Genomic DNA, 12,182 nt, shown 5'->3' with positions numbered 1-12,182 from the left:
TTTTGCCTCAAACAGTTTCTCCTTGGTTTCCTGCAGGTAATAATATGCGAGGCTGGTGACCTAGGCAGCGGGCCTGTTCCATGTAGCCTGCAAAGCTGAATGTCATTTCTATCTGGCTCATTCTATACTGTTTGCCGACCCCTGAGTTATCCTGTCCCTGTGTTGGCCTAATGTTTATGTCATTAGCTCCCTGAGCTGGTTGGCATGTAAACAATCAGCACAAATAGACATTTGTGAAGAACCATTTATTCATGTGAGATTTTCATTAATTAGTATCATCTTTCCACTTTTTGATCCCTTTTATCATAGATGAATTACTAAAGACTTCACAGAATTGATATCCCATTCACAGTGAGTACTCCATCATTCTTATTGTTCGTTGAGCTGGGATATTTTTGACAGTATTCATGTCCTTTTCATCAATCACAGCATACCACATACTTCCAGCCATGCAGGTAGCTCTACACCAGGTTCCCATTGTACAACATTCTTCTCCAAAACAAACTCTCCATGATGGCCTTCAGCATTTGACGGCAAAAGGGCCAAGTACACGGGGGTCTCTGCTCCTTCCTCTGGGCTTTTCAAGGCCTTGAGTCCCCCCATGTCAGTTCTGACCCATCTGGGACAGCAGGAATTCAGGAGTATCTTGACCCCTGTCCTCTGCTCACTCAGTTTCCGGGCCTGGATTCTGGACAGGACTGTGAGGCCGACCTTTGACACTGCATAAGGAAAAATTTCACAGGAGGCCAGCCCTCCTTCAAGTGCACTCCATTCTTTGTATCTTCCACGAACTTGTTCATGAGCCACACCAGCTCCTCCTCTGTGATGGTCTCACTTGTAAACTTCTGCTGCAGTTCTGGGCTGTAGTTTTTAAAGGCAACCAAGCTCAGTGTGCTAGAGAGATTCACCACTCTGCCTAAAATTCAACACATATGAGTAATTGGAAAGGCGTGCATAAGAATGATAAATACCAAATATGTCTGGGTTTTGTCCTTTAAGAGATCATTACTAGCTGCTGTGAGTATTAATGAGGACTGTCTGAGTAAAGGACATGATGCCATCCTGAAACCTGCCACAAGTGTCACTTTAAGATGTCAGGAATTGTTCTCATGGGAGGGCAGTGCCCACAAGTTCCAGAAGAAAATGATAATGTGTATAATGAACATGCTAAGGTTTGAAAGGAGGTGCTCTTTGCATTCATGAGAAGACAGCTTTGTTCCCCCTGAGGCGGCCTGGGTCCACCTGTGCACCTTACAGTCACAGGGTCAGTGCTCCGTGAACAGGTGTCTCCTGACCAAGAAAGAGCCGATGGGTTTAGTGATGGCGGTTCCAAGGTGAATGCACAGCACCTGGTTTGGAAGGAGGCTGCTCTGCTCCAGCCACGGTAAACAACACAGCTCAGTGGGCTGAGTGGCACGCTTTTCTGTGTAGTTTTATGAACTCGAGAGTTGTGACTAGGGGCCCGATAATATGGTCCTGGTATGGGGCAGTGGAAACGTGGACAGTTAAAGGGGTACTTAAAAAAGGAATGGCCTGCTGCCCCACGCTGCCACATGATGAGGCTTGAGCACATCGTGCCAAGTTACAGAGGCCGTCGCAAGAATGTATTATATGATTCTACTTACATGGGATGTCCAGACCAAGAATATCTTGAGACAGAATACAGAATAGTGCCTCCTTAGGGAATGTGGGAAAAGACAGTGAATGGCTAAAGGGCCCAGGATTTCTTTTTGGGGCATTGCAGTGCTCTAATCTTGAATGTGGTGATGTTTCCACAGCTGAGCATGAATATTAAGCATCAGTGAGTTGTAGAGTTAAGTGGGTGAAGTGCATGGTATGAGAATTATATTTCAAAAAGGTGTTAAAAGTGTAAAGCAATTACTTGTTTCTCACTAATAATTTTGGAAAATATGCTAGGTATTCATAAAGATGAATTTATATTAAAATTTATGAAAATTGGTTTACAATTTTCATATTCAAATAAATTTGTAACATATTATAACAAAGTCATGAGAGCATACCACGAAATAGAGACAGGGCAGGCTGTCACCAACAGAGAACTTTGAACTCCAATCCTACTAAAGGAGTTGTGGGGCAAAAAAATTAAGTAAAAATGATAATTCATGGCAATATGATCCACATTAAATAGTCTGTAGAGACACTTAAAGTGAATGACATAAACCTTTAATTATTTTCAAAAATCTTCTAATATGAATAATTTAGAACCAGATCGATATTTGTGTCCTCCCAGTCCCATAGATCATGTATATTGTAAGAATTAATTGAATCTATGTGTCAAATGTTGTAGAACCCACCACTTAGAGGTCCTACTAGAATATACGTCATTTTCTAAAATACTGCTTAGCCAGTCATAAAAATATAATACATGTGTCTTGACTCAAAATTGCAAAATACTAGAGGGGATATAGGAAAATAAAGCAGCAGGAGAGGCAGCCGGAGCGGGTGACTGGAAGAGGAGAATGCAGCTGCAATCACACACTCACACCAATTTCCCCCATGCCTTTAGTCTAGGCAGGAGGTGGAGAAACTCTAGCAACTCTCTCTGGGCTGTTTATACTGTATAAAGTAGGGATGACCTCTTCTCTATTCGGTATCATCCATCCCAGGAGGTCTAAACCAGCTGTGAAAACACTTGTCTATGTGCACTGGGGAAGCCTGAACTGGGAGGCCACAGGGCTTTGTGGGTAAATTCCTGGGTGTGGGGCTGCATCCAGGTCTCTCTTCCCCCAAGCTTTTTACCCCACTTCTCATGCTCCCTAAAGGGACAGGTGAGACTTCTGGGGCGTCCCCACACAGCTGGGTGAGACTGTGGTCCCTTGTGGTCTGACACCTCAGGAGAGGAAACACACACAGAAGCTGGAAGCACTTGCTGGAGGTTACACAGCAGGACTTGCATCCAGATATTTCTCTCTCTGAAGTGTGTTCGTGGCTGCCACAGGGCATTTCATAGACACTCTACTGACCTGAGCAGAGCCAATCCTCTACGAAGAGCTATGGGCCATCCAGGCATCATTTTGATACAATATGTGTTTGCGTGTGTGTGTGTGTGAGAGAGAGAGAGAGAGAGTGTGTGTGTGTGTGTGTGTGTGTGTGAATGTGTGTGTGAGGCAGTTGCCTTTTAACAGTCACTCTGATGGTGGCAAAAGCATGACACCAGTTTGAAAAGAATCACTTCTCTGGTGGTGCTAATACTTGATGCAGGCCATCCATTTTACCAGATCAATAAAATTATTTTAGGGAAGCCATGTTTTCCATTGAAAGGGTAAGTAAATGGAAACACCCTGGTCCCAAAAAATTGAGGCCTTCCATGGACTGACCCTCTGGACTAGCTGGGTAAGGCTTCGCCTGACAAATGATACTCTTGGCATAAGAGATTTGAGGACCTTGGAATACTTGGAAGAGCAATCAGGTTGGAGACCACACGTCCAAGTCTGTGTCCGGCTGTGCACGTGACCTTGAGATCCCTTCAGACCCCATGTCTTTTTCTGGACAGTACATAAAATGCCCAGCCCGCTGCATCAGGATATATCCACCCCCCCATCCTTGTAAACCCCAAATTGTCAGAAGTGGAAGAGAGCTTTAGCAATGTGATTTTCACCCCAGCTTCCTCCTGTGGATTTTTCACATCACAGGAAGTTGAGAAGCAGCCCTTCTCAAACCAAATTTGATTACAGTTTCCTTCCTCAAAGGATTACTTGGTAAGTGTAGCCCTAAGAAGACCATTTATGTCCTCCTAGACATCTTTAAGCTAATACCTGATGCACAAGAGTGTCAGGATTTCAATGTAGGTATTACTCAGACATATTTTCCCTTATGTTTTCAAAATAAATGTATAATATAATTTAAGAAGAACAGGACAACTGCCTAACATTGTTCTTCAAATTCAGAATGACAGCAAGTTTATGTGGACCGGGAGGATATTGCTGGATTGGTTAAGCTCTGTCATGGGTACCTGGACATTGTAGATTCTTATACTTTATGAGGTGAGTTATTTCAGAATACCTCTTGTTTAAAAAAAGAAATAATAAAAAGAAATCCACATGCGTTCTTCCTCAGTGATCATCAAGATCACCAATGTCAACCCCTTCCTCTTTTGCCAACAAAACCCAGATGGAACAGTGCTCTTCTGAAAAGTTTATACTGCCCTCAGAGATTATGTGGAAACCCTTCAGGATTTTGCTTCACACTGTTTTATCTGGTGTGTGGGGGAGGGGCAGTATTTGCTTTTGGTTTCCTAGCTGGGATTTCTCCCAGACTCTTTACTGAAAGTGAGCTAATAAAGTCATGATTCCATGAGCAATGTGGCTGCCTTTCCCCTGAAATGATGGCAGAACTCTCCTACTTCAAAAGTTTACAAAACCTTGCTCTAATGCACAGAATATTGCATGAATTTCCATTTCCACTATCTTCCGCTTTAGAGAGGCACTGTTGCTCCTTTCATTGAAGGCTGGTTTCACAGGTCAGGAGTGTCATCTGTCCTCCATCTGGGACAAGGACAGTGCCTTCAACAACTCCCACAGGTCAGTTAAATAAAACAAACAAAAAATCAGCCAGAAGTCCTTAGTATGCATTTTAACAGGAATACACATAGGATGTGTGGTTGTGGCACAAGGAATTCCATCCTGCTCTCAGGTGCTGGGATGAATGAAACAGTCAGGGTGACATTCAAATAGCTGCACTTTGAGGCCTGACTGAGCCAAATCATGAAGATACAGTAGAACTTTCCCGGAGGACAGTACAGGGAACTGGGCAGAACTCAGAACAGACTGTACATGCATATTGTCAATTCCAAGCCAGACCTCTTAATCTTTCTAAAAGTGCGTACTCATATTATTTTGTGTATTGAAGGGGTGGTGTTTCCCCATCACATCCCACACCTTGGGGTAGGTGGTGCAGGAGGTCACCTCCAAAGTAAAATGATAGTCTGTTTTGCTCAGTCTATTAGTCCTGGTGAAAGAGAAGTAACACCGGCCGGGACAAAGGCAGGTCAGATGAGAGAGAGACCTACAAGCCATGCTGAGGGTCTGGACTTTGCTTCTAAAGCACTTTATGGAGGGAGTAAGCATGCAGAGTACAGAGAATGCTCAGGAAGGAGTGGCCTCAATAGGAGGGTCCCTTATTGGGGTTCCAATTGCCTCAAATGACATCCGAGCATCTGTTGTAGAGCTGGGGGAGGAGGCCTGGGGAGAAACTCAGGTGGCTAATTCTGGGGTCTGGTTAATGATAGTAGGAGGTGGTTATGGTGACCTCTAGCATCCGAGGGGGCGGATCAAGACAGAGTCCAAAGGTTTTGGGAAAGGATGAGTGTATTTTGAAATGTATTATGTAAGGAGGATTCTAGGGGAGGGGTGGACATCAGGACAATATTGACTGACAGTAACAGATAATTGAGTGTCACGAGCTCTGGATATGTTCTAGGCAGCTGACAGGTTTTTGGAAGGCCTAAGAAATTGGGGTGGAGAAGGCTCTGTTCGCTGGAATAAGATCACACTAGAGACAGGCGGGGAGGGCAGAGGGCAGGAAGCCATGGTCAGGGACCTGCAGGTTTGAGGGGCCGGGAGCAAGTGAAGGGCCCGTGGGACAGCTGGACTGAAGAGTCGAAGAAGAGGAAGAGGCGGTTGTGCCACGGAGAGAATCACCGATGGCCACTGACCAGTGTGTAGTCCTGGGAGAGGGGCCTCTGGCCCTGAGGAGACACACCCCTGGGCCAGTGTAGCAGAGCAGGGAGAGGGCACAGGGCTGGGGCTGAGGTTAGGGGCAGCGGGGCCCGATCCTGCCAGAGACACTCCGTGGGAGCTGCTCCCCAGACTCACCTTGGGTTCTCACTAGTAGCAGCAGCTCTGTGCAGACATCTTGGGTACCAAAAAAGTTGGTTTTCATTGTCATTTCTGCTTGAAAATGTAAGCTTGTCCGATCATCTGTTCTTCCAGGAGCAAGAGAACCAGTTACTAAATAGTAGCCATGTGGGATAATTCTGCAGAAAGATGGCCTATTTTCTTGCCTGTGAAATGTGGTCAGTTGTACATAAGGTCTGAATTCTGATAATAGTATTGTGTGAAGGTCAATTTCCTGGCTCTTTAAAGCTACAAAGTGTGTAAGTTGGCACCATTAGAGAAGGCTATGAGAAGTGTGCAGGATGGGATCTCTGTGTGTCATTCTTTTCAATTTCTTGTTTATTTTAAATAAGTGAAAAATTTACCAAACTGCTCCCCAGTCCCATTAACAGAAACTACAGACACATGGAGGAGGCCCTAAGAGTCGGCTTCATGATAATACAAAGATCCTTTGCCTGAAAGCCTTGTATATCTTGGAGGAGTTGAATGTCCCTGACACCTGAAGGGTGACATTTTTCCCTAGGGAGCCCGTCTGGATCCTGCAGGATGTACAGGCCCCACTGCAGTGGCTCAGGAGAATCTCCAGCCCACCTTGGCTGGACACCCTTACCAAGGTGTCCCTTCCCAGCACCCAGCCCGTTCCATACTCTTAATGGCGATCCCTGCATGGTTGACCAGCACGTCGAGGCCCCCGTACTCCTTGAGCAGGAAGTCCCGCAGGGCCCGGATGCTCTGCGGGTTGCAGATGTCCAGCAGGTGGAAGCGCGGGCTCAGGCCCTCCGCCTGCAGCTGCTGCACGGCCGCATGACCGTGTGCTGCGTCCAGCGCCGTGAGCACCACGTCCCCTGAGAACTGCTGGCACAGGCTGTGCACGATGGCCAAGTCAATGCCCCTGTTGGCCCCAGTGACCAGCGCCACTCGGCTGTAGGATGACATGGCTGGGCTGTGTGGGGGTGATGGTGTTGAAGGCAGACGGGCCTGCTAGCCGAGGGCGTGGAGGCTGCAGAGGCCTGGCACAGTCCAGAGAGCCTGCTCTATAATGGCTTCTGGGAACCAGCGCTCTTGATTCCTAGAGAGGGAAGCTCCGCCCCTGTCCTTCCCTCCAGGAGGAGCCAAGTATCCAGGAAGGATTCGTACTGCCCCCTCCCTTGGTCGGCCTCTCCAGGTGAGGCCCCCTGGGCCCAGAAGGATACAGCACTCACGTGATCCCACTTCAGAGCCAGTAACACATTCTGGGTGAAGAGGTGCTCTTACCCAAAGCAGCACAGGTTGGCGAGGGCTCAGTAGGAGGGTGAGAGTCAGGGCAGGGGAGGGACACTGCTTTGGGAGGACCCCTGGGGAGCGGGAGCAGAGTGACTGCTGGGTCGGGCCTGTCCCCCTGCAGAGTGGGTTTGCTTGCTCTTCCCCAAGAGGCAATGAGGTGACTTGGGCCCGGGAAGCGGTTCTGAGGACACTGAGCCCCGGGCTTCCTTAGGAAGAGAGAAACTCAGGAGATAAGAGTTAGAGACAGTGGGTCCTGTGATGGGAGGGGCGCTGTGGGCGGGGCTGGTCCCCCAGTGTGAGCCCAGGTGCCCCCAGGTGGCAGGGAATGTGTATGAGCTCTGCCTGGGTACTAAGCCTTTGACTGGAATGTGTCATTTCATGGTTGCATGATCCCCAGGTTTGGTGAATGTCCAGTCTTTCCGTTTTGTTGCAGGTGCAACTTAGTAAGTGTTACATGTAGTTAGGTGGTATTTTTAGTGAACTAGGGGAAAAAACCATGTTTGTGGTTTGAGAATACGTTTGCAAGCTAGCAGTTGAGGTGATCAGGTATTGATCTAGACAAAAATGTTCCTCCCATGGTAATTCAAAAAAATATATTCAGGGAAAGGGACTTCATAGTCCGGTGCAGGTGGCACTGGGATGGTAAACTGTCCTTTACAATAAAGCCTTGCCCTTATTTTTTGGGGACCATCACTTTTCATTCCCATAAGCCTGACATTCACTGGTGAAGAGTGAAAATAATCCTGAGAGCAGAGGCATCTTTTAGTCTTTTTTTGGGTGCTTCTGTGAAGGAGGGCAGTGGGGTGCCCTCCCGGAGGCCCAGAGGGGCCGGACTTGGTGGGGGGCAGGGAGCAGCTCCCTGTCTCTGCCCTGCTGTGTTAGGGCCACTTCCAGGCTCTCATGTTATCGCTTGCTTTCCCTTTCCGTGTGCTTCCAACGTTTGCATCTGTGTCCCTACACTTAATCTTCACTGCACTCCTACGACCATCCTGTCCATTTTCCTTCTTCCTTTTATACTGAAATATAGCTTGATAAACGATATGGGTTTCAAAAATACAACATAGTTATTCAACTATAAACCATATTATTAAATGCTCACCCAACTAATGTAGTTACTATCTGTAAACATAGAAAGATGTTACAGAACTACTGACTATATTCTCTGTGTTGTACTTTCATTCCCAAGGTTAATTTATATATGATTGTGATTTTGTGCCTCTTTATCTCCTTCTATTTCACCCACCTACCTCAGTCTTCCCTGCCATGGTACCCACCAATTACTTCTCCATGTCTGTAAGTCTCTGTTTTCTTCATTCGTTTTTATTCATTTATATTTTCCTATGTAAGTAAAATCATAGGTTATTTGTGTTTTTCTGCCTGGCTAATCTAACTTAGCATAAAACCCTCTAGGTCCATCCATGTAGTTGCAAATGGCAATAATTCCTTCTTTTAATGGCTCAGTAATATTCCACTGTGTATATGTACCACTTCTTAATCCATTATCTACTGATGGACATTTTGGTTGCATCCCTGTCTTGGCTACTGATAACATGGCAATAGACATAGGGGCACACGTATCTTTTCAAATCAGGGATTTTGTTTTCTTCAGGTAAATTCCTAGAAGTGGAATTACTGTGTCTTTAGGCATTTCTAATTTTAGATTTTGGAGGAACTTCCAAACTGCTTTCTATAGCGACTGGACCCATTTACATTCCCACCAACAAACGGAAGGTTCTCTTTTCTCCACATCTTAGCCAACAGTCTTTATTTCTTATCTATTGGACAGTGGCTATTCTGACTGGTGTGAGATGATGTCTCACTGTGGGTTTTATTCATATTTCCCTAATGATTAGCGATGGTGGAGCATGTTTTCATGTGCCTGTTGGCCTTCCATATGTGTACTTTACAAAATTGTCTATTCAGGTTCTCTGCCCATTTGTTTATTGGGTTATTTGGTTGTTTTGATGTTCATTTGTATAAGTTCATTAAGTTATTTGTATATTAGCCTCTTAACAGATATGTCATCTGGATATATACTCCCATACAGTAGGTTGCTTTTTTTTTTTCTGATGGTTTCCTTTGCTGTACAGAAGCATTTTGATATAGTCCCACTTATTTAATTTTCCTTTAGTTTCGTTTGCTAGGGGAAATATATCAGAAAAACATTTCTCATTCTGATGTTCAGGAGATTCCTGCCTGTGTTTTCTAAGAGTTTTCTGGTTTCATGTCTTATATTTGGGTCTTTAAAATAAGCCATTTTGTGTTTTCTTTTACGTATAGTTTAGACAGTGATCCAGTTTCATTCTCTTGCATAGAGTTCTCCACTTTTTGGATATTCTGTTCCTTTGTTATGTATTAATTGAATATATATGCTTGGTTTCTCTGTTCCATCCCATTGATCTATATGTTTGTTCTTGTTGCCATACCACACTGCTTTTATCAAGGTAGCTTTGTAGTATTGCTTGAAATCAGGGACTGACAACCCCAGCTTTGTTCTTTCTCAAGATTGCTTTGACTTTTCAGGGTCTTCTAAGATTCTTCCATGTAAGTTTTAGGATTATTTGCTCTAGTTTATTGAAAAAATGCTATTGGTATTTTGATAGGGATTGCACTGAATCTGTAAATCGCTTTGGGCAGGATGGCTATCTTGACAATGTTAATTCTTCCTATCCATGAGCAAGAGATAGCTTTCCATTTATTTGTGTCTTCTTCAGTTAGTGCCTTTAGTTTTCAGAGTACAGGTCTTCTGCCTCCTCAGTTAGGTTTTATCCTTGGCATTTTATTATTTTTGATTCAATTGCAAATGGTTTTGTTTTCTTGATTTCTTTCTGATAGATCATTATTAGTATAAAGGAATGCAATCCATTTCTTTATATTGATTTTGTATCCTGTAACTTTACTAAATCCATGTATTTAACAGTGTTTTGGTGGAATCTTTAGGGTTTTCCATATATAGTATCATGTCATGTGCATGTAAGGACAGTTTTATTCTTCATTGCCAATTTGGATGCCTTTTATCTCTTTTTCTTGTGTGATTGCCATAGCTAGGTCCTCCAGTACTATGTTGAAGTAAGTGTTGAGTGTGGGCATCCTTGACTTGTTCCTGGTCTTAGAGGGAAAGCTTTCAGTTATTTTGCCACTGAGTATGATGTTAGCTGTGGATTTGTTGTATATTGTCTTTATTATGTTGAGGTACTTTCCCTCTACATCCACTTTATTGAGTTTTTATCATCCATGAATATTGTATCTTGTCAAAGGCTCTTTCAGCATCTATTGAGATGATCACATGGTTTTCAGCCTTCCTTTTGTTGATGTGTCATATCACATTGATCGACTTGCGAGTATCGTACTATCCTTGCATGCCTAGAATAAATCCCACTTGGTTGTGATGGATAATCGTGTGATGTGTTTCTGAATTTGGTTTGCTGATATTTGTTGAGGAGTTTTGCATTTAAATTCTTCAGGGATATTGGTCTGGAATTCTCTCTTTTGGATTGTTATTTTTTTGTTTTCCAGTAATCTGTTCAGATTTTCTGTTTCTTCCTGGGTCAGTCTTAGAAGATTGTACATCTCTAGGGATTTGTCCATTTCTTCTAGGTTGTCCAATTTATTAGCATATAATTTTTCACAGGATTCTCTACTAATTCTTTGTGTTTCTTTGTTGTCATTTGTGACTATTTCTTTTTGTTTCTGATTTTGCTTATTTTCTTGATAAGTCTGGCTTTTGTGGAGTTTGTCTATTCTCTTTATCTTCTCAAAGAACCAGGTCTTTATTTCATTGATTTTTTTCTATTGTTTTCTTATTCTCTATTTCATTTATTTCTGCTCTGATCTTTATTATGTCCCTCCTTCTACAAACTTTTGGGTTTTGTTTGTTCTTCTTTTTTTTCTAGTTCTGTTAGTTGTGAGGTTAGATAATTTATTTGGGATTGTTCTTGTGTCCTGAGGTAGGCCTGTGTTGCTATGTACTTCCTCTTAGAACTACTTCTGCTGCATGGTACATGTTTTGCAACATTGTGTTTCTGTTGTTGTTGTTGTTTTTGTCTCCATATGTTGGATTTCCTCTTTGCTCTGTTCATTGATACATTGATTATTTAAAAGTATGTTGTCTGGCCTCAATGTTTGTGTTTTTTCTGTTTTTCATCATGTAATAAATTGCAAGTTTCATACCATTATAGTTTCAAAAGATGCTTGATACAACTTCAATCTGCTTAAATTTGCTGAGACTTTTTGTCTCCTACCATGTGATTACTTTGGCGCATGTTCCACGTACATTTGAGAAAAGTGTGTATTCTGCTGCTCTGGGGTGGAACGTTCTATATATATGTCTTAAGTCCATCTTGTCTAATGTGGTTCAACATCACTGTTATTTATTTTCTGTCTGGATGATCAATGCAGTGGTATAAGTGGTGAGTTAAATCTCATACTATTATTATGTTACTGTCTATTTCTCACTTTAGGTCTGTTAGTATTTGCCTCATATGTTTAGGTCTCTTATGTTAGATGCATATATATTTACAATTGTTATATCCTCTTGTACCAATCCCTTTATAATTATGTAATGCCTTTCTTTGTCTGTTTAGTTTCATTCTTTGTTTTGATGGCTATTTGCCTGATAAAAATATTGCCACTCCCTGTTTTTTTCTTCTCTTTTATCTGTGTGAAATCTTTTTCCATCTCTTCACTTGCAGTCTATGTATGTCTTTAGGTCTGAAATGAGTCTCTTGTAGGCAGCATGTAGATAAATCTTATTTCTTTATCCATCCTGCCACCGTATATCTTTTGATTGGCACGTTTACTCCATTTACAATTAAAGCAATTATAAATAGGTATGTATTGATGTCATTTTATCAACTGTTGCTTCATTCTTTTTATAGTTCTATTTTCCTCTCTTCATCTCTTTTACTCCTATCTTATTATATTATTGTTTTTTTGGTGATATGCTTGGATTCCTGTATTCTTATTTTTTGTATATCTATTACAGGTTTTAGGTTTGTGGTTACCATAAGGTTTATATATAGTTTCCTATACATATAATAGTTGATGTTAGGATGTTGTAGCTCA

The 12,182-nt window shown here is 42.9% G+C and overlaps 1 pseudogene; it reads right to left on the bottom strand.

Moving 5' to 3' along the window:
- Positions 1–410: 410 nt before the first annotated feature.
- Positions 411–6,918, bottom strand: LOC118919397 (carbonyl reductase [NADPH] 1-like; annotated as a pseudogene).
- Between the last annotated feature and the right edge of the window lie 5,264 nt (positions 6,919–12,182).

Source organism: Manis pentadactyla, chromosome 1, assembly GCF_030020395.1.
Source record: "Manis pentadactyla isolate mManPen7 chromosome 1, mManPen7.hap1, whole genome shotgun sequence".
NCBI classification, from domain to species: Eukaryota; Metazoa; Chordata; class Mammalia; order Pholidota; family Manidae; genus Manis; species Manis pentadactyla.
The sequence above is the reverse complement of the archived record's forward strand: the minus strand, read 5'-3'. Positions and strand labels throughout refer to the sequence as shown.